This window comes from Triticum aestivum, chromosome 4B (genome assembly GCF_018294505.1).
Source record: "Triticum aestivum cultivar Chinese Spring chromosome 4B, IWGSC CS RefSeq v2.1, whole genome shotgun sequence".
NCBI classification, from domain to species: Eukaryota; Viridiplantae; Streptophyta; class Magnoliopsida; order Poales; family Poaceae; genus Triticum; species Triticum aestivum.
The window spans coordinates 613,367,679-613,390,416 of NC_057804.1; the positions used below are offsets into that span (position 1 = coordinate 613,367,679).

The 22,738-nt window shown below is 49.4% G+C and overlaps 1 long non-coding RNA gene across 1 annotated transcript; it reads left to right on the forward strand.

Annotated features, from left to right (window-relative positions):
* Nucleotides 1-20,556: 20,556 nt before the first annotated feature.
* LOC123093585 (uncharacterized) lies at nucleotides 20,557-22,451 on the forward strand. Its single transcript, XR_006445420.1, has 5 exons — nucleotides 20,557-21,053; nucleotides 21,179-21,379; nucleotides 21,485-21,627; nucleotides 21,823-21,997; nucleotides 22,121-22,451. It is a non-coding gene; the product is annotated as an uncharacterized lncRNA (long non-coding RNA).
* The last annotated feature ends 287 nt before the right edge of the window (nucleotides 22,452-22,738 follow it).

Below are 22,738 nucleotides of genomic sequence, written 5' to 3' on the forward strand. Positions count from 1 at the left end.
AACTGGGGGCCGTCCAAGGACGTGCCCTTGTTGTAGGGCCGCATTCGAGATCTCCTAGAAAGAGATATCAATCTGGCCGTAGTGACGCAGGTTATGTTGATTCGCCGCATTCTGCCCTGCAAACGTCGCCCCCTCCGCCTGTGGGAGTTTAATCCGGAAGGAGCACGAGCTCTCCAACATTTTATGGGCACGACGCCCGTGGAGATGTACAAACTTTTCTTTGGATCACAAGCAATGTGTCCGGACTCGTCCGAGGACGCAGGTCTGAGCTGCAATCGCCCGGATACTCAAGTAAGTAGCCCTGTACCCGGACACGTTATCCGTATATTTATCATAAAATTGCCCTCAAAATAGCTATCCTTTAAACAAGAGTGGATAGCAAAAGCAAAGCTTATCAGGTGTCCGGCCCCCCTCCCTAATACCACGCTAGATCCCGTGTTAACCAAGATGCTGGAGGTAGCGCCATTGGAAGAAGGCGAGGAGGGGAACAAGGAAGCTACCGCCTCCTCGAAGGGGGCTGTCAGGGAAGGAGGAATCGAGAATTCCTCCATCCAGGGGAAAAAGAGGACCGCCTCTGAAGACCCGGAGGCCATGGCCTCAAAGCGGGGGAATAAATCTTCGTCAGAGGGTCCGGCGTCGGGAGGTGACTCAGCCGCATTGCGTCCCCAAGGGGATCAGCTCTCCACCGAGCCGTAAGTAAAGAGAGGGGTTTTGTAAAATGAGAGACATCCCTGTTCTATTTCTGAGGAAGATAACCGAAAATTTACCTTGTAGTTCAGACCTCAGCCCTTCTCAGTAGAGCTCATCTTCAGGGGATCTTCATCCAGAGATGATGGAGAGTGGAACGCCTCCCCCTGTCGTACCGCCTTGCGAGGCGGGCGACCCTGAGGTGTCGTCACAGAGGGTTTCTCCGAATCCGGCAGGGCCAGAAGGCAGCAGTATTGCACCCCAAGGCCCTCCGTGTCCGGCCTTCGAAAGAGGCCATCGGACTAGTCCGACACCGTGCGGTGCACGGTCGGAGGAGCTGAAGGATCTGCTGGCGCAAGCATCTATCTCAGAAGAACACCGGGCGTTGATGGATACGGTGATTAGAAGAATTTCATCCACGGAGAGCGGGTTGTATGAGGCCGTCAGGAGTTTGCTGACAGGCTTTGAGGTACGCGAAATGATGTACCTTTTGACAGATCCGCATATGTAAAATGCACCCTGTATAGATAGTAGCCCCTGAGGCTCTGTGCGCTGTCAAAAATGACGGCGCGCAGAGGATCATAATGCCAGGTATAATATGTCGCCTTGCCTATGTAGGTGGCGAAGTGTTCGGTGTCTAGCCGGACTGATGAATTTGCCGAGCTAAAGCGGCAACTTGACGTGACAGATGCCGACATCGCGCTTGTCAACGAGCATCTGGACGAGGCGCAAGGTATGTAATGTCTTTGAAGACATCTGGTAAGAGGAGATTGATGCCCGTACCTTATAACATGTGTGCTTAATGTAGATGGTGCCGCTGCCATGGGGAAGCTTCGGGTGGAACTTGCCCGAGCCAAGGAGCAGGCCAGGAAAAGCGATGCGGCTGACTTAAAGGCGACTGAAGAGCTAAAAGCCGAACAGGATGCTCACTACCAGAGCAAGAAGGAAATGGCTGAGATGGCTGTAAAATTGAAGAATGCTGCCGACCGCTGCAAGCTGCTTGAAAAAGAAGATAGGGTGGCACAGAAGGACCTAGAGAAGGTCACTGCCGAGGCCAAGGATACTCGCTCTACGATGAGAGCTATGAAGGAGGAGCTACGTCAGGCTGGAGATATCACGGCTGGAAAGCCCTATATGCTGCGGATGAAGTTCGGGGATCCTAAGTATGCTCCGTTGGACCAGAAGTGGAGTGCGGCGAATACTTATCTGGACTTGGCGGCGAGTGCCGCGGACGCGATCGAACACTTCCGGGATCAAAATGACCACGAAGTGGAAGAACTTTTTTGGTCGCAGTTCCACAGTCAGAGCGCCCACTTTTGGTATCCGATCGTTTGGCCGCATGGGCTGAGCTGAATAGGTTATCCGGACTCACCATGAAGCATCTCGCGAGTCATCTGTGGCCGAAAGGGCCCCAGCCAAAGAGTTATTTTAGCTTGGTGCAGCAGTTCCTTGGCGCGATGCCGCATATTGATGCAATGAAGAGGTCCGCGTGCATAGAGGGTGCACAGATGGCTCTTGCCCGTGTCAAGACATACTGGGCGGAGATGAAGGCCAGTGCTGTTGCATCCCAGGATTCGGACGAAAGCCGAGTACCTGCCGAGCACTATTTTGAGGAAGTTCTGCAGGGCGCTTGTTTAATAGAGACGCAGTGCTCGAAGGATGTTATGTTCGAATAACGTGTATTATTGTAAAACAATATTTCGATGGAATATAAAAGCTTTTTATACTTGTGCTTTCAAGAATTAGAGCACCTCCTGTGTGGCCGTTAATGTATATGTGCATATAAGCTGAAAGATGGCAGTCGTTGGCTTCAGCCCCCACGCATATAATGCGGGGTTGTTCGCAGAAGCCGCATTTTCACACTTAATCCAACGTCTTGGTCCTATAAAGGAGGTGATAGTGCGGCGAACTAGGCAACCGGACTATAATGCTTTATCACTTTCACTTAGCCATAGGAGTTTGACAGTGGGGCTACTTATATAGCCCCTAGGGGCACCGCGCTCATCCGAATTTGGGGCGTGTGTGCCTGACCGAGAAATGGACCTTCGTTAATGCGGAGGAATCCTAAAGATTCCGGCAAGTCATCGAGTGGTTGACCAGTCTCACGCTATATCATGACAGTCAGTTTTCGGCTTTCTCTACTAAGGTGCTCGCCTGGCCGAACCGGGGCACAATCGCAGTAGTTCTCCTGGTGTCGCCTTAGCCGATAGAGCGGAACGTAAGGCAGCAAAACACAGGAGCCGGGCAAACCCAACATTTGACCAAAGACATGATTCGGAGCTGATGCATATAAGGCCAAACTCGCGACGCCGAACACTCCCTATGGTGTTCGGTCTTTACAAAAACGGGCTGAACAAAAGCCCTTGATAAGAAGCCCCTTGTGTCCAGGTACGCGCAAAATTCTGGCGTGGCCACATGCCAAGACGCCAGCCTCCTCCTCGGTTATAAAAAAACCGAGGGATGTTATCAACAAGAGACAGTAAAAAAGATTTACGCAGGGTCTTAATATGAAAAGAATCCTTAGAATGGGTCCCTACTGCACGTCTGCGCCTGTGTCTCCGTTGTGCCGTATCCTGAACGGGTGTAGCACGGTGTTCATCTGTAAAAGAGAGGAACTTAGTTGAAAACAATCGTGAAAAAATCTAAGTTATATTAAATAAAAAAAGTATAATTCAGAAAATGGGTATAATTGAGCTTTATTGTATCTTGGTGTAAACGTGCGGAGCCCCTTGTACAGGGGTATGCAACTAGTAAGACTTTGTATGTTTACACTGGACTCGTCTATCCATGTCCGGGGTCTTGAACGACTTGTTTAGGTGCTTTAAATAGTAAAGCTGGTTTAGTGTGCGGCTGTCAAGGCAGCTGCACCATCTTCCACGCTCGAGGAACACTCTATATTCCCCTTTAATGAGATGATGCCTCATGGACCGGGCATTTTAAGTGTAAGGGATGCGTAATGCGGTATTGCATTAAAGCGGGCGAAAGCTTCGCGTCCTAGTAGTGCTTGATAGCTACTTATGAATGGGGCAATGTGGAAGGTTAGCTTTTTACTTTGGAAGTTGTCGGGGGGGCGAACATAACTTCTAACAAGAGGGAACCCATACAATGGGTATCTGGGCCTGGCGTTATCCCTTGAAAGGAAGTGTTGCCATGGCGAATTATTGTTGGGTTTATCCCCATTTTGCGGATTGTGTCCTGGTATAGCATGTTTAGATCGTTGCCGCCGTCCATTAGGACTTGTGTAAATCGGAGTCCGTCAATTATCAGATCTAATACCAAGGCAGTCCAGCCTGCATTCCGGATACTTCTAGAGTAATCCTGATGATCGAAGGTGATCGGTTGTAACAACCAGTGGCAGGGCTCCACTGGGATAGGCCGTATGGCGCGTATATCCATAGGCACCACTCTATTTTTCCCTTTTATCACATGAAGTGAATTTACTATTTTGACTTCTTGCGGGAACTTCTTTTGTTCTCCGATGCTCTGCTTGTGGGGTTCGTCGTCGTCCTCGCTTGGTATGTCGAGCCCCTTGTGTTCGCCATTAAGTTTTCCAGATTGCTTGAAGACCCAACAATCTCTGTGGGTGTGTTTTGCAGGCCTACCGGGAGTACTGTGGATTTGGCATATTTTGTCCAAGATTTTGTTGAGGTTGGATAGCTCGTCCCTATTATCCTTGGGGGCGGCTTTTTCTGATTCTGTCGAGAGCTTTTGAATCCGGCGTTGACTGCCGTGCTCTTCGGGCTGCTTCCCTTGGTTCGGCGCTGGTCCTTGCTACGTCGCGGTTTCCCGTTTCCATCCCTAGATTCGGATGTACTTGGATCGCTGGTGCTGCTCCTTACCAACCAGCTATCTTCTCCCGCGCAAAAGCAGGTCATGAGGCTTGTTAATGCGGCCATTGTTCTTGGCTTTTCTTGGCCGAGGTGTCTGGCGAGCCATTCGTCTTGGACGCTGTGCTTGAAAGTTGCTAAGGCTTCGGCGTCCGGATAGTCGACTATCTGGTTCTTTTTAGTAAGAAATCTATTCCAGAGTTTCCGGGCTGACTCTCCGGGTTGTTGAGTTATGTGACTTAGATCGTCTGCATCCGGAGGTCGGACATAGGTCCCTTGAAAATTTGCCCGAAAAGCATCCTCGAGCTCTTCCCAACTTCCTATGGTGTTTTCGGGAAGGCTTTTAAGCCAATGCCGGGCTGGCCCTTTGAGCTTGAGGGGTAAATATTTTATGGCATGGAGGTCATCTCCTCTAGCCATGTGTATGTGGAGGATATAGTCCTCAATCCAGACTCCAGGGTTTGTTGTTCCGTCGTATGCCTCTATGTTTACGGGTTTAAATCCCGCTGGAAATTCGTGGTCCAGCACCTCATCGATGAAACATAGGGGGTGTGCGGCACCCCTGTATTTGGGTGTGCCGTGGTGTTCGGATACTTGTTGCGTTGCATAGCTTACTAGAGCTTGCTTTCTTGGCCCGTAGATAGATCTGACTGGGCCGTCTTTTTGATGCGAGTCCTTATGTGGATCGCGTGCTGGCTTGAGTGCGGCGCCCCTTGCCGCTCTATGTTGATCATGGGATTGTTTATCCGACCGGATGTCTTCTTTATTTTTTGATTGCGGGGGCTCTAAGGCCTCCTCATCAAATTCCGGTAGTAATTTTCGCTTCGAATAGCTCTTTGTGTGGCGACTATCGCCGTATTTGTCGGTGGTGTTGAGTACTTTGCCCGATCTAATTCTCAGTGCATCTTCCGCTGTTTTGAGCTTCCGCTTTTGTTTTTTCAGGCTAGGCGCAGTGGCGACAAGACTTTTTTGGAGGTTCAGAAACTTGTCCGGCGTGAGGTCGTCCGGACTATCATCTTCACTGGGGGCGGGTTGTTCGGTTTGTTTACCCAAGTTGCCCTATTCGGACGGTTGCTCGATGGCATGTTCATCGTCCGCCGGTTCACCCTGCTCTATGGCTGGGTCACTGTCGAGGTTCGGTTTGGCGCGGCGCTTACGCCGCTGCTTTGATTGCTTTTCGAGGGAACGATCCCTCGTTGCGTCCCTTTCTTCCTCGTCGTCGTTTCTTTGAGGTGTGTCCACCATGTATACATCGTGAGAGGAGGTGGTTATCCGGTGCCCTATAGGCGCCGATTCCTGTTCATCTCCTGCATCGTCATCCATACCGTTGATGTCTTCGGAGTCAAAATCGAGCATGTCGGTTAAATCATCGACAGTGGCTATACAGTGGGCGGTGGGTGGGCTTTGAATTTCTTCGTCGTCCGCATCCCATCCTCGCTGACCATAGTCCGGCCAGGGCTCTCCTAATAAGGAGAGAGACTTTAGTGAATTCAGAATGTCGCCCAAGGGCGAATGCTGAAAGATGTCCGCGGCGGCGAACTCCATGATCGGCGCCTGATCGGGTTCGATCGGCAGGGGCGCGGAAGGCTCGGAGTCCGGAGAGGAGTCCGGCACCTTGGAGTCGCAAGCTTCGCAAAGGACAAAACTGGTGTTTGGCTCAATCGCCGTAGAGGTTGCAGCCCCCGAGGCGGTGTCTAGCCATCCGTCCTTGATTGGCGCAGTCGGCTCCGGACTAAGGGTCAGAGCGCACACCAGAGCGGCCTCCTGGGCACTATTCGGCGGCAGAGCTAGATCATGCCCATTGCGACAGTGCGGCGCACCCGGCCGCGGCTTGAATCCGTCGAGGATCAAGTCTTCGCGGACGTCGGACGTGTAGTTCAAGCTTCTAGATCTAACCTGATGGCCAGGGGCGTAGCTTTCAATCTGCTCCAGATGGCCAAGCGAATTGGCCCGCAGTGCAAAGCCGCCGAATACGAAGATCTGTCCCGGGAGAAAAGTCTCACCCTGGACCGCGTCGTTGTTGATGATCGGAGAAGCCATCAGGCCTAAAGGTGACGACACAAAGGAACTCTCAATGAAAGCGCCAATGTCGGTGTCAAAACCGGCGGATCTCGGGTAGGGGGTCCCGAACTGTGCGTCTAGGCGGATGGTAACAGGAGACAAGGGACACGATGTTTTTACCCAGGTTCGGGCCCTCTGATGGAGGTAAAACCCTACTCCTGCTTGATTAATATTGATGATATGGGTAGTACAAGAGTAGATCAACCACGAGATCAGAGAGGCTAAACCCTAGAAGCTAGCCTATGGTATGATTGTTGTCCGTCCTATGGACTAAAACCCTCCGGTTTATATAGACACCGGAGAGGGCTAGGGTTTCACAGAGTCGGTTACAATGGGAGGATATCTTCATATCCGCATCACCAAGATTGCCTTCCACGCCAAGGAAAGTCCCATTCGGACATGGGACAAAGTCTTCAATCTTGTATCTTCATAGTCCGGGAGTCCGGCCAAAGGTCATAGTCCGGTCATCCGGACACCCACTAATCCGGGACTCCCTCAGTAACCATCAACGGCGACCAGCCTCCCGTCTCGCTGGTCGAGCTTGTCAAAGCTCTTGGCATTGTGCACGACATCCAAATAAGTGACTTGCTCGTCGAAGTCTATTCGCCACCGGCTGATTTCTTCGTCAGGTTCCGGAAAACTTTGGACTGCAGTCGTGTGTTCGAATCTTCCTAGGGTTTGTTCTGCGATGGCGCGCTAGTGAGCTTTGACCGGTGGCACCCAGGATGGGGCTCGGTGCCCTCTGAGCTTGAGATTTTAACAAAGCTTACCTTCCACGGCATGCCTCAACGTGCTTGGAACAGTGAGTCCATGAATGAGCTTATCAACGACCTTGGAGGTGAGCTCGTAAGTATGTTTGTTCCTCCAGACTGCTGGGCTCTGACCGTTATGGCATGGATGAAGAAGTCGTCCACCATACAGAAGGTGATTGGTGTTGAGATACCGGTGCAGGAACCGGGGTTCTACTATTCGTCGCCACCAAGGCCGCCACGGACCATGTTAGAGATGTACCTGTATGGAGTGTTCGTGCATGTCGAAGAAGTGGTCAATCCATCGATCGAAGTCCTATCGCCGCCGCTGGTGCCAGGGTCCGTCGATGACGTCCATTACAAGAGTCAACGTCAGACTTTCTGGTGTTGCTTGGAACGATGGATGGCACAAGGCCTACTCTATCACGCGGTGAAGGCCACTGCCTCTTTGGGAGAAGAGGCAGGGCTAGCTGCCTGGATGTGCTCTAATTTGAGGTAACAACTGAATCTTGTCAGATACTAGTTAAATCCGAGCTATGGGTGTGAAGCACTAATGTGCCAGTACATTTGACTGTGACCTGTTCTAATTTTGTACCTGAACTTTTTTTAGAAAGGGATGTACGTCAACTTAATGTGCTAGCAGAACTTATTGTGGTGTCTGTCTGTTTTCTTTGCACATCTTTCAAGATATTTCCCCATCATTAATAAAGACGATGAACCGTTATGTACGAGTTCATTGGTTTCAACATAGCCCTACCCATAGCGATCCACTGCTTCCATCCTGATTGTGCCGCTTGCGTGAAATTTTTGTATGCAAGTTCAGTGTGCTATGATGTTCTATATGATTGTGTCAAATATATAAATTTTTACTGAGCATCAGCAATGCAAATGGCTGAAAGATGTATTTACGAGCATCGACCGATGGGTCTCTCTCTCTCTATCTCTCTCTCTCTCACACACACACACACATGCACACACGCACACACGCACACACGTGCAAGTGGGACCCATTGAATTATTTATTTGCTCCTGACAGCTTTTAATTAGGTTCCACTGTAATCTAACTTTTTTTCTTAAGTTATTAATTGAGCTCAGTGACTTCAAAAAGTTGTATAGAGGCCTTGTTTGGGCCTATCCGGCGTCGCTGAATGTGGGAAGAGTAGCCATGTTAGATTGTACTATACTACATAGGCCTTTTTTTCAACATCAACAATGCAACTGGGTCGACAGTTGTACACAATATCCGGGCAAACTTATTATTCTCCGCCCCGCTGGCCTGCAAACTTTCCTAGGAGGTATGCATTAGGCTTAACAAGAAAATGGACTTTAAGAAATAATGAATGGGATGTAATTATAATAACTGGACAGTAACTATAAAAAATGCACCAAATGCGTAATTATTTTAAAAAATATATTATTTTTGGAATTTGAAAATTTTAATTTCATTACTTGTTGCGTGCGCAATATTTCATTGGATTTTTACGTAATACAACTTTATTTTGAAATTATATTTAATCTGACTAGAAATTTCAGATAAAAATATTTCAGATCCCATCAAAATGTGGGAATTTTTTTTGAATTCTGTTTTGAGCGGTTGGTTGAAATTATTAATCATTGTCCTAGCTAGAAGTTGGGCTGTACTTTTAACAAACTGTAAATGGGTTGTAGTAAATTCCATTAGAATTAAAAAATGTGTTGTACATTTTTACAAATCGCAAATAGGCTATATGTTCTCTGCCACACACTTGTGGGCCTTCTAAGTTGACGCGTCCCCTAAAAAAACTAAGTTGACGCGTATGCACGGCTTTATCAACAACACACGATTCTAGCAGCCGTGGTCGTTGTATGTCCATCCAACGGATGTGGTGCTTCTTCTTCAATAACGAATATTCTTGCTTCAGCCGCCCAAAAAATGATTCCTCCCCCTGACATCTGGGGCGCACCGTTTTGGAGGCTGACCCGTGGGCCTACTAAGTTGACGCGTACCAAGGGCTTTGTCAACTTAGTTAATATAAACGATCTAGCTGCAGTGACCGTACGATGTCCATCCAACGGCCGTAGTGCTTCTTCAACCTCTGGTCTTCTTGCTCCAGCCGCCCAAAGCAGCGCCGGTCGTGACTCGTGCTCCTGCCTCCCGTGGCCGGCTGTGATGTCGCGGAGGCCTCATCGCCCCCTACTACTCCCACCGCTGGCCAGGGCATCCCTCTACTCACCCACACCCCCTGTTATTCCGTGGCAACGACAGCCTCACACCGCAGCCGAACCAATGAACCCTCGTACTCCTCTCCGTGTGGGCTTCCACTGCCGCGTCTTCCCCGGCTCCGTGCCGTCCCCTTCCTAGTCATCACCGTCGTCCACCACCGTGGTGCTCTCAGCACGGTGTGGTCAATGTGGTCAACGACCAACTTCCATCGTAAGAGTACTTTACATGCAGAGGCTGACAGCTGGGTCCATGGAAGCCGCAAGGAAGTGCCTCCTTACGCGCAAAATAATGATTCCTCCACCTGACAGCGGGGACCCACCAAACGGGCCACCGTATTTCACGAAAAAAACATTCCCCCCGCTGTCAGCTTGGACCCACCGGAAGTGCCTCCTTATTACGCATAGAAAAATGAATACTTCCCCTGCTAGCTGGGACCCACCTTGGTGGGAGGCTGACTTGTGGGCCTACTAAGTTGACGGGGACGGAGGGCTTTGTCAACTTAGCCCATATGAACGATTCTAGCTCCAGTGACCGTATGATGTCCATCTAGCAGCCGTAGTGCTTCTTCAACCTCTGATCTTCTTGCTCCAGCCGCCCAAACCAGCGCCGGTCGTGCCGCATGCTCCTAGATCCCGTGGCTGGCTGTGCTGCCGCGGAGGCCTCACCGCCCCCTACTATTCCCACCACTGGCCAGGCCCTGCAGCGATGGCAACCTCACACCACAACCGAACCAGTGAACCCTCATACTCCTCTCCGCGTGGGCATCCACTGTCGCGTCTTCCCTGGCTCAGCGTCGTCCCCTTCCTAGGCCTCGCCATCGTCGCACGCAAGGAAGTGCGTCCCGGCAAAAAAAAACGATTCGCCCCCCTGACTGTTGGGACCCACCAGCTACATCTTCGCACGCAAGGAAGTGCCTGACAGTTGGGACCCACCTGGTTGAAGCGTACATAGAGTTGTCATTCTGGTCACAAACGTTTATGTACATACCGGTCAATGTAGAGGCACGCACATATCGTAGTAGAGGCGTGCACGTAGCATATACATGTACGTACAGCGGCCAGGGCGCAAAAAAGAAAATACGGCCATGTACATACATATGGGCGGGGTCTCGAATGCCTACTCGCGCATACGTACGGCCAGGGCTCGTGTACATGGCTGGGTCCGAATGGAGAAACTTCGTCGTCGTCGTGTTCATGGGAAGGCAACGGAATGCGTCGTGTTCATCGGGAGGCAACGGAATGTGTCGTGTTCATCGGGAGGCAATGGAACGCATGTGAGCCAACCGGCTTGGACGGATAAGGCGATGGAAACGAGGCCTGGCGTACCGCAGAACGGAGGAAACAGCCTTGTGGTCGATCGACCATGTTCGAAACGGGATCCTATTCATCGGGAGGGGTCTGGCGTACCACAAAACGGAGGAAACGGACTTGCGTTCGACCTTCTATGGTCGAAACGGGGTCCGGTTGATCGGGAGGAGTGTGGCGTACCACAAAATGGAGGAAACAGACTTGTGTTGGAGCGCTATGGTCGAAACGGGGGTCCTGTTCATCGGAAGGGGTGTGGCGTACCGCAAAACTGGAGTCCACGGGATACTATTTATCTCCACCATCAACCTCCTCCAGCCTCCACGGGCTACCGTTCATCCACCGTCGACCTCCTCCAGCCTCCACCTGCGACTGTTCATCCACGGGCTCATGTTCATCCAGCTTGCACCGCGCGCTACTCCACTGGCCACTGTTGAACCACCCCTCTGCACGGGCTCCTGTTCAACCACCCCTCCATGGGCTACTGTTTATCCACCCCTCCACCATCTACTGTTCATCCAGCCCTCCACGGGGTCGTCTTGTTCATCCAGCCCTCCACGGGGACATGTTCATCCAGCCCCAACCGGCTCGATTGATCGGGGTCCTGTTCATCCAGAGGCAACACCACGGTGTCCTGTTCATCCACCCCCACCGCTCACTGTTCATCCACCCCCCTGCAACCCTCATTGTTCATCCAGAGGCAGCATCGATCGGCTTCAGTTAACAGCAGTAGCAAAGGAATCGCTCGATCGGGTTCAGTTAACAGCCATCGATCGATCGCTCGGGTTCAGTAACGCGTAGCCTGTAGTGCAATCGCTCAGGTTCAGTTAGGCGACGCCTCGCTCGGGTTCAATTAGAGCCCAACGCCTCGCACCCACGCGCGTACGAGTACGAGAGAAACGCGCATCGCTCGGCCCCCGACCACCCACCGTAACCTGGAACTCCCTAAAATTTTCCTCGCCCTCGCTTCTACCATGGTTTTTTCCGTCATGGACGGCCCAAAGAATGTCATGCAACTGCATCTCCGGCCCGCCAAGGACGAAAAGCCCATTTTCTGTATTATTTTTTGTCATAGAAGTAGGAGCTCACCACATCTACGACGATACCGGGTTTTGTGACAATTATCATCATAGAAGTGTCATAAGTATGATAGAAAGAAATTTGGTTCGGCCCAAAATGTCACGGATGTGTCTTTTTTTGTAGTGATGATGGGTTACTCTTCCATGTCACATACATCTTGGTGGAGCGCTCAAAATGATAATAATTGAAAACATGCACTCATCACCAGGCAAAGTGAATGCTCATAAATAGATATGAAAGATAATGTCATCCAAGCACACATTAAGGATAGCATATGATCAAACACATGATCATCCAAGTATCTCACAAAAGACATACGGTATCTAGCAAACACACCGTAAAGTTCAAGCAAATAAAGCAAAGAGAAACCAAAAAAGCAACACTCTCTCTCTCTCTCGAAGACTATGATCTATACATATTTCTCCCCCTTTCACAACAAGTTACCAAAAAGTGATAAATATGCATAGTGATATGCGTCTCTCAAGCTTGGTCTCCATGAGGTGGTGTAGAGATGACTCCAAGGATGAAAGCTTTTGTTGAAGTAGCTGGAGCTGGTGGAGCTAAAGCTGGAGCTGGTGGCACTGAAGTTGTGGCTGCTGGTGCAGATGTCGTAGTTCTTGTGTCTAGAACAGGCACTGCAGCAGACCTCTGACTCCTGGGCACTCTAGTGAAAGCATCTGTAGTAGATTTGCCCTTCTTCTCCTCCACTTCCTCCTGAAGTTGCTCAACTACTGACTGAAACTCAGTTACCTTGACATCAAGATCATAGGATTTATGCTCAATGATCCTCTCCAAGCTCTCTTGGTTTTGAGTCAGGGTGGCCACTGTAACATCCCAAATTCTTAATTTGGAATGTTATACATAGGCCATTCATGCATATCATATTTTATTTCTTTTCCGTTTTGCAATCCTCAAAATCCTAAGCAACTCAAGGACCCTCGGAGAGAGTTGGGGATTTTTCGGTCTCATATTTGGATTTTCGTACCAAATAATGAAACGAGGATTTTTGATTTTAATTATTCTTTGGATTTTTGATTTTAATTATTCTTTCTCTGAAAAATATTTCGTACCAAAAATAAATGAGAGGAGATAATATGACTTCTCCAAAATAATTGAAATATTGGAGGAAAAATGTTAAAATCATTTATTTGATTCCTAGTTGATTTTTATTCGGATTTTATTTGCATTAGAAAAATTTGCACGCTTTCCAAAATTTGCATTTAGGGCCAAGAAAATGTTCATTTCGTTCTAAATATTTTTATTTAGACGGTGAAAATTTGTTTTGGCATTTTTAGGGTTTTATTTTATTTTCTAGGATTTTATTTCTGCCGGCGTAATTGTTTAAAAAAAACTTCCCGCGCCCGACTGGGCCGAGGCCCAGCCGAGCCAGGCCGGCCCACCCCCGCGCCGCCGCCTTCCTCCGTGCGCCGCCGCAGCCGGAGTCCGGCTCGGACTCCGCCGCCGCCTGCCCCTTCCCCAAGGCACCGGACCCCCCCTCCTATAAATACCGCCGCCACCCCCCCCTTAGCCACCACCACCGCCCGCAGCCCGAGCCGCCGCCACAGCCCGAGCCGCCATAACTGAGCCGCCGCCGCCGCCGCTTTCCGCAGCCGCCGCTGCCGCCCTCAGCCGCCGCCGCCGTCGGAGCCCCTGTCGCCCCACGCCACCACCCGCCGGAGCCCCGCCTCGCCACCACCCGCCCCCTCGCCGGAGGTATCCGCCGGAATCCGAGACCGCCGTTTTTTTTAAAAAAACCGTTCAATTTTTTTTTTTCGAAACCCTAGTTGCGTTTTTTTATATAGATCGGTTTATTTCTTCAGTTCATTTATTTTAGCGAGCGTTCGCTCGTCCGTTCGTTTTAACGAACGTATTCTTCATTTAGTTTCAGATAATGAACGCTCATTCGTTAATCTGTTCGTCGCTTTTCCTTTTGTCGGATTTATTCCGCGATTTTTCTGATCGCAATTTCCGATCCAATCTTAGTTTCTGCTTATCTTTTCGCTCGTTAGTCGGAATCAGGTGATTCAAAAGCCTGGAGTTTCATCTCGAAACCCTCTTTCTGCTTAATCAACTTAAACTAAGTTTTGGTACTGTAAAAATTTGACCTTCGTCCAGATTAGTAAACGGATTTTGTTTCTTTTGCCGTTTGAGTTTCGTTGCTCCGTTTGTTTTGATTCTTTTGCTAACCAGAGTTCTTAAGTTGAACTTGCTGGTTCTTTGCTTTCAGTTGAAGTTTTTGCCCGTGCATCTTTGCTAGTTGCTTATGTATGTTATTGTTTGTTTGCGATAGAATTCCCGGAGTGCGAAGCGTGTTACTACGAGTCTCTAGGTTTCGCGGATCGTCAGCAAGGCAAGTAACACATTGATCATACTCTTTTCATACCCAGTTTTTATGCATTAGTTTCAACCCTCAAACATTACATGGTTAGGTGTTGATAACATGTGGGTATTGGGGAGTAGTTGATGAGGTAGAACCTATTGCCCTGTTTACTATCGAACCCTTGGGAGTTACTTCTACGTTATGCTTATACCGCAATGCTATGCTTGTAGACGTGGTTTGGGTTTGAGTGTATTCCATGACAGATGTGAGATTGTTACTTAATGGTTCAACTTAAGGTGGCAACTTTAATACACATCTGGGTGGATTGAGGCACCTGGGGATACCAGTGATTGCCTGTTTATTTTTTTGGAAATCCCGGGGTTACCGTGTGATTTTCCTATGGACCGCCACCCAGGCTCAAAGGGAGCTGAGATGATTCATGCTAGAAACTTCCGTGTGCAGCCACAAGCTATTATTGGCTCTAGCATAGCTGAGTAAGTTACGTGAAGCTCTTGAACAGGTAGATCAGCAGGTAGTGGGTTTTGTAGGTTTGGTATGGTCTACCCGGAGTAGAGAGTTAATGTTTCTGAAAGACTATGTCTCGGTCATCCGTTTCTCAAACACCACGTAGTGCGAGAAATCAACGGAGGTGATCGAGTCTTGTGGGGAAAAGTGCACAAACCTCTGCAGAGTGTACAATCTAATCATGGTTAGCCGTGTCCCCGGTTATGGACAATTCTGAGTGTCTAGTATTTGAAGTATCTTATGTATCTCATCACCCCTAATTAATATTGTTGGGTTGTTAATCACTTTTAATTGGGATTGAGTTGGGGTTACCTTCTCAATGTTGTTCAACTACCATGATAGTTAAATAAAATTTATTCCTTTGTAGTAGGGAAAAATTGGCTTTATGCAAAACTATAACTGTAGAGCTTTCCACCAGCCAAATATGCATGTAGTGTTAGCATTATTCTATTTTCATTCTACTGTGTTATATTGCCAGCATATTCCATGTGCTGACCCATTCTCGGGCTGCAACGTATTATGTTGCAGACTTTTCACACGAGGAGTTAGGTTCGTTAGGTCGTTGCCGTGCAGCTCAGCTATGCCGTTGGAGTTGATGGACTCACTTTATCTTCCAAGCCTTCCGCTGTTTTCGCATTAGATGGCCTTAAGCCATATTATTGTAATAAGTTCTCTTTTGAGACATTCGTTGTAATAAGTGTGTGATTGCTACTCTATTTTAAATCCTTCGAGTATTGTGCGTGTCAGCATTACTGATCCAGGGATGACACTGATGCACAGAGACTTGACCGTCTGAGGTTGGGTCGCTACAAGATGGTATCAGAGCACACGCTGAGTGTAGGACACGACCATTAAGACAAACCATAGGTCACTCTTCTCTACTCATTTCTGATTTCACTTCTCTTTTCCACTCTTTAGGATGCCGGAGATGAAGAACAAGTTTGCGCAACCAGACGAGGATACACCTTTTGGACGCCACTTGAAGGAAGTCACTAAATACCTGAACATTGGAATACCCAGTTTCACCGGGACGTACAACGCCGCCCTACCAGAAGAGGAGTGCCGGATGATTCAAGTACAAGTACCAGGAAGGACGTTTTCGCCAACTTCTAAACCCATAGAATTTTCTTTCGATGCACCAACCTGGAGCCTAGGCAAGAGCATGGCAGCCCACATTATCATGGAACGCATTGGAGAAGTCTACAATAAGGAACTCAAGGACACCATCTATCAAATATGTGGGCGCAATTCTCCCCGGGTCATGTAAGCCAAGTACGGCATTGTCCAATGCGGGATGACATGAAGAGCCGCCACCAACTGTGCCTCCGGGTCAGGCACGGCCAAATCTTCCTCTGTAGGTAACTTGACAGAAGGATTATGCAAAACATCCAAGAAAGTATTTGGGGGTACCGGTTTACGCTGAGATCCAAGCCGGCTTAGAGCATCAGCCGCCTCGTTCTTCCTGCGATCTATGTGTTCCACTTGATAACCCTTGAAATGTCCAGCCACAGCATCAACTTCATGGCGATAAGCCGCCATGAGAGGATCTTTGGAATCCCACTTGCCCGAGACTTGCTGGGCTACCAAATCTGAGTCGCCAAAGCACCTTACCCAGCTTAAGTTCATCTCCTTAGCCATCCGAAGACCATGGAGTAAGGCCTCATACTCAGCTGCATTATTAGTACATGGAAACATCAATCTTAGCACATAACAAAATTTATCACCTCGAGGGGAAGCCAAAACAACTCCAGCCCCCGAGCCTTCCAATTGCCTGGATCCATCAAAGTGAATTGTCCAGTATGTGTTATCCGGCTTCTCTTCAGGTGCCTGTAACTCTGTCCAATCGTTGATGAAATCCACCAGTGCTTGAAATTTGATAGCAGTGCGAGGCACATATTTTAAGCCATGAGGCCCAAGCTCAATAGCCCACTTGGCGACTCGTCCTGTAGCCTCTCTGTTCTGGATGATATCCCCCAAAGGAGCAGAACTGACCACAGTGATGGGATAACCCAGAAAATACTGCTTAAGCTTCCGGCTGGCCATGAACACCCCATAAACAAGCTTCTGCCAATGGGGATACCTTTGCTTGGACTCAATAAGAACCTCGCTGATGTAGTAAACCGGCCGCTGAACCGGATATTCCTTACCAGACTCCTTATGTTCCACCACAATGGCCACACTGACCGCAGTGCGTTAGCAGCCACATATAAAAACAACGGCTCTTTATCAATGGGAGCAGCAAGGACTGGCGGCTCAGCCAGTTGTCTCTTCAAATCTTCAAAAGCCACGTTAGCAGCATAACTCCAGACAAACTCGTCTGTTTTCTTCAACATCTGATATAATGGTATGGCCTTCTCACCTAACCGGCTTATGAACCAACTTAAAGTGGCAATACGACCCACCAATGCTGAACATCATTGGTGCACTTGGGTTTTTCCAAAGAGGTGATAGCCTTGATCTTCTTCGGGTTAGCCTCAATGCCTTTGTTACAAACCAGAAAGCCCAAAAGCTTACCTACTGGCCCACCAAAGACGCACTTCGCCAGGTTCAGCATCATGTTGTACACCCGAAGATTATCAAAGGTCTCCTTGAGATCATCTATCAGCGTTTCCTTCTCTCTGGACTTCACCACAATATCATCCACATAAGCATGCACATTACGGCCAATCTGAGTATGAAGGCAATTCTGCACGCAACACTGATAAGTCGCCTAGGCACTCTTAAGCCAAAAAGGCATAGAAACATAGCAGAAAGCTCCAAAAGGAGTAACGAACACTGTCTTCTCCTGGTCCTTAACCGCCATCTTGATCTGATGATATCCAGAATAAGCATCCAGAAAACTCAAACGCTCACATCCCGCCGTTGCAGCAATAATTTGATCAATACGCGGAAGAGCAAAATGATCAGTCGGACAAGCCTTGTTTAAGTCCGTGTAATCCACACACATACGCCAAGTGTCGTTCTTCTTGAGCACCAGCACCAGGTTAGCCAACCACTCCGGATGAAATACCTCAATGATAAACCCAGCCGCCAAGAGCTGGGACACCTTTTGTCCAATGGCCTCGTGCCTCTCTTCTTTAAACCGCCGAAGGAACTGCTTGACCGTCTTAAACTTTGGATCAATGTTGAGAGTGTGTTTAGCGAGTTCTCTCGGTACACCCGGCATGTCAGAAGGTTCCATGCAAAGATGTCCCGATTCTCGCGGATGAACTCGATGAGCGTGCTTTCCTATTTGGGATCCAGATTGGCACTGATATTGAACTGCTTAGATGAATCGCCAGGAACAAAATCGACCATCTTGGTATCCTCCGCCGATTTAAACTTCATCTCCAGCTCACGCTCTGTGGTGGGCTTCTTCAAAGATGTCATATCTGCCGGGTTAACATTGTCTTTATAGTATTTTAACTCTTCTATGGCATAGACTGACTCAACATAAGCCGCATCACCTTCCTCGCATTCTAGAGCCACCTTCCGACTGCCATGAACCGTAATGGGCCCTTTATGACCCGGCATCTTCAGCTGCAGATATACATAACACGGTCGCGCCATGAACTTGGCGTAAGCCGGCCGCCCAAATAGAGCGTGATACGGGCTCCTGATCTTGACCACCTCAAAGGTTAACTTCTCGGCCCTGGAATTATACTCATCTCCAAAGGCTACCTCCAGCTCGATCTTACCAACTGGGTATGCCAACTTACCAGGAACCACACCATGAAAAGCAGTGTTGGACTATTTAAGATTTTTGTCTGTTAACCCCATACGGCGGAAGGTCTCATAATAAATGATATTGATGTTGTTGCCACCATCCATGAGCACCTTAGTGAACTTGTACCCCCCAACTTGAGGTGCCACCACCAAAGCCAAATGACCTGGATTGTCGACCCGGGGCGGGTGATCCTCCTGACTCCACGTGATGGCCTGCTCAGACCATTGCAAGTAGCGAGGAACTGACAGCTCAATGGCGTTCACTGCCCTCTTATGAAGCTTCTGGTCCCGCTTACATAAGCTTGTGGTGAAAACATGATACTGTCCATTGTTTAACTACTTTGGATTACTCTGATAACCAGACTGTTGTTGCTGCTGCTGACCCCCCTGGCCAGACTGTTGATGGTAACTGCCTTGATTGTTCTGGTGGCCCTGAAAGCCAGAACCAGAGCCGCCACCTCCATTGTTCGGGCCATGAAAACCGCCGCCACCTGAACCACCGCCCTGCCCGTGATTTCCATTGAACATGTTGGAATTTTTGAAGGCCTTCATGATAGTGCAATCGTTCCACAGGTGTGTAGCTGGCTTTTCTTCTGTGCCATGCTTCGGGCAAGGCTCATTTAACAACTGCTCAAGAGTAGGACCTGATCCGCCAGATCATGGAGGAGGCCTCCCCTTACGCCGCTGATTTTTGTCCCATGCGTTGGGTGTTAACCACAAACTCTAAGTTACCATCCGCCTTACGTTTATTGTTGCTGACTTGATTTGCCGAGTTAGGCTGAGTGCCCTTAACATTTCCGCTCTTCTTTCCCTTCCCTGCCTTCTCATCGTCAGACTCGGGATCCTTGGTACTATCACAGTCAGCATATTTAACCAGAGCTGCCATCAATTGACCCATGTTAGGACATTCACGCTTGAGCCGCCCCAGCTTCATCTTTAAAGGCTTAAAACGGCAATTTTGCTCTAACATTAACACTACAGAGCTAGCATCCATCTAATTAGAGGAGTGTATTATTTCCTTGACTCGGCACACCCAATGGGTCATGGACTCACCCTCCTGTTGTTTGCAACCAGTCAAATCTACAATGGGACATGGGTTGTTTGCATGTATCCTTAAAGTTGTGGATAAACTTCTCCTTTAATTCTGCCCATGAACCAACGGAATTAGGTGGCAATGCCTTCAACCAGTTACGGGCTGTTCCATCCAACATCATGGTGAAGTACTTGGCCATCGCAGCGTCGCTCACCTCTAGCAACTCCATGGCCATCTCATAACTTTCAATCCACGCTTCGGGCTGCAAATCAGCCGTATAATTCAGTACCTTGCGAGGCCCCTTAAAATCCTTAGGCAAGCGCTCGTTACGCAGAGCCGACACCAACCAAGGCACACCTCTGGTTCTGGTAGACTATTCCTGCCTCAACTGACACTGTTGGATAAACTGGCAGGGGCTGATAAGCCGCCTGTTGAGCTGCTATCACTACTGGAAACAGGGAATTTGCCATCAGTCAGCTCTTTGCCGTCTGCCAGTGGATGGCAAAGAACGTCTTTGCCATCTACTTACAAAAAACAGACGGCAAAGAACTGACAGATGGCAAAGAAGCTGGTTGCCATCTGCCAGCAGATGGCAAAGAATCTTTGCCATCCGCTGGCAGATGACAAAGAGGTGGGTAGGGTCCAGTGCTGTAACGGCCTATCAACCCACCTCTTTGCCATCTGCGAGCAGATGGCAAAGAATCTTTTCCGTCTGCTGGCAGATGGCAAAGAAATGGGTCGGGCCCAATGGATTACGGCGCTGTAACGGCCCAGTAGCCCCACCTCTTTGCCATCTGCCAGCCGCTCGCTGATGGCAAAGATATGGGCCTTTGCCATCCGCTCGCTGATGGCAAAGAAGTCGGACTATCTCCTCCCCTCTCTTCTTCTAAAAAAAATCTCCTCCCCTCTCTCCCAGCCCGGCCCCACCCCTCTCTCTCTCTCCCGGCCCGGCCACGTGAGGGATCGATCCGTGGGACTTGTGGAGCGACCAATCAGGATCAGGGGCAACGAGCGATCCACCAAAATACAAGAAGTAGTACAATACTATTTTTCTTTGTTTCTCGGGAGAGGAGAGGAAGCGGCCACCCAACCCCCAACCCCAGCCTAGCCCCAGCCCGTTTCCCTCCCCACCCATGCCGCCGCCGCCGGAGCCACCCACCGCCCCGCCTCCCTCACACAGACCTCGCCGCCGGCCATGGCCTTCCCCAACAGCCGCCGCTCCGACCCTCTCCCCCTCCCCTCCCCTTATCACAAGACAAGAGAAGAGAAGAGGGAGGGAAATCGATCGCGACTGAGCAGGTCAGGCGGCGACAATAGCGCGCCCAGACCCGCCAGCGCCGTCGTCGTCGAGCTGGGCTGGGCGGCGCAGTCCGGTAGAGTAGGAATGAGGGGGCGGTGGGACGCCTCCCCTGCTCGAGCTGCTCCAAGCGAGCGACCACAGCGCCGGATCCACCTCCAGAACCACCCACCGGCGGCCACGGAAGGTCAGGGACCTTCGTCCGGTCCGTGTGCTTCTTCTCCATGGAGCTGCGACACCGCAGCAGCCGCATCCATGGAAGGTCCCTCTTCTCCTCCCCGCCTCTCTCTCCCTACCTCCCTCTGTTTGTTTCGATCTGGAAACCGTCTGATTCGATTTCCTCACATGCGCACGTGCTTCTTCCGCTCTCCGCTGCTCCAACCCTAGTGCCGACGCCATGGACCTCGTCAATAGTGGTTTGCTGCTGCCGCCGACCGTTTCCCTGACAAGTTGACACCAAAGCCACCATTGTCAAAGTCGCCGTTGGCCGGCGTTGCCACTGGTCGCTGCTCCACGCATCTTGTCGGTGCTGCGAGGCGATGCCATCTGCATCTGTTGCTGCAGCCTGGGAGGTGGCAGGGTCTCAAGGTATGCACACTGCTCACGCCCATACCCACGGCTGTAGCGTCGCTCTGCTGCATGAATCATTCCATCAGGCTGCTAATTCCAACCACCTCTTCCGATTTTGCGAAGGTGATGCCCTCTTTGCTGCCCAATGCCATAGGACGAGATCCTCTGCTGCTGCTGTGTCTGGTGGTTGAAGAAGGGGTGTGTTGGGAAGAGAAGGCAGTGTTGAGAGTGCTAGATCTGGAACAGGACGAGCTTGGGCTGCATCGGTGTGTTTGCTGCTGCTGAATTTGCGAACTACTACTGCTCCCTATAGCGTTATTACATTTGGCTTCGTGCTTTACCAACGACCTCTCCTTCTAGACCTGGCTACGCAGGTCATCGGAGACGGAGAGGATAGTGGAGTATATAGGAAGTACTTTGTTTTATGTGTGTGGCTAATGGGTTGATTCCATTTTATGCAGGCTCTGGTTCTCAACCTCCAACATGAGTCCCTTTCTTCCGTGCCTCGAACGCCACGAGTCATCATGGGCACTGCAGATGCGGAGGAGTTTTACCCGGGCGATCTGATTGTTCCCGGCCGCGCTGGTGTCAACTACCTCGAGCCACTATGACCATCCCAACCACGCTCACCCCCCTGTAAGTCATGTGTTTCTCCTACCAGATCAAAACAATTGTCAATTTTTGGAGTACAGTTGTGTATCAGATCCGTTCATGATTGAAATCGTGGTCCCCTAAACATGTGATTTGTGAAATATTTAGGAACGAATTGTTTGTGGATCTGCAAAGGGGGATTCAATTAATTTTCAGTTGTAGAAAAGGGAGAAGGGGGATTCAATTAATTTTCCTCCTCAAGATCAAAGAAACAAAATCTTTGTGGCGATGATAGAAGGGGTTCACGACTTCACGTTAATACACAGACTATTGGTAAGGGCATTAAAACATATATCTGGTGTGAAATGGTCGTACATGCTTGATTAGAATATTTTCAAGTGTTGTAGGTGTACGGCTGTGGGGAAACATTTTCATGGTCTAATTTTCTAATTAATGTATGCACGAGACATGAATCTTGGATTCTAAACTTTTTCCTCGATGTTTGGGCTTCCTCTAACTTTCCGTATATTGCACACAACACAACACATAGATTCATGTCTTCCATGCTTGCTGTCTTGTAACAAACAGATGTTGGGATGGATACTAATTTTCTAAATGATTTGAACTCATGTTGTTTTCTATTCTACTGTCATTGGTTCATCATTCTGAACCATTCAATTGTTGGAACTCCGGCATATATTGGTCCTGAAGTTATGCTGAAGAAAGAATATGACACAAGCTACGATCCATCCTATTTTGTGCTTTAAACGGTCTGCTGCATACTCT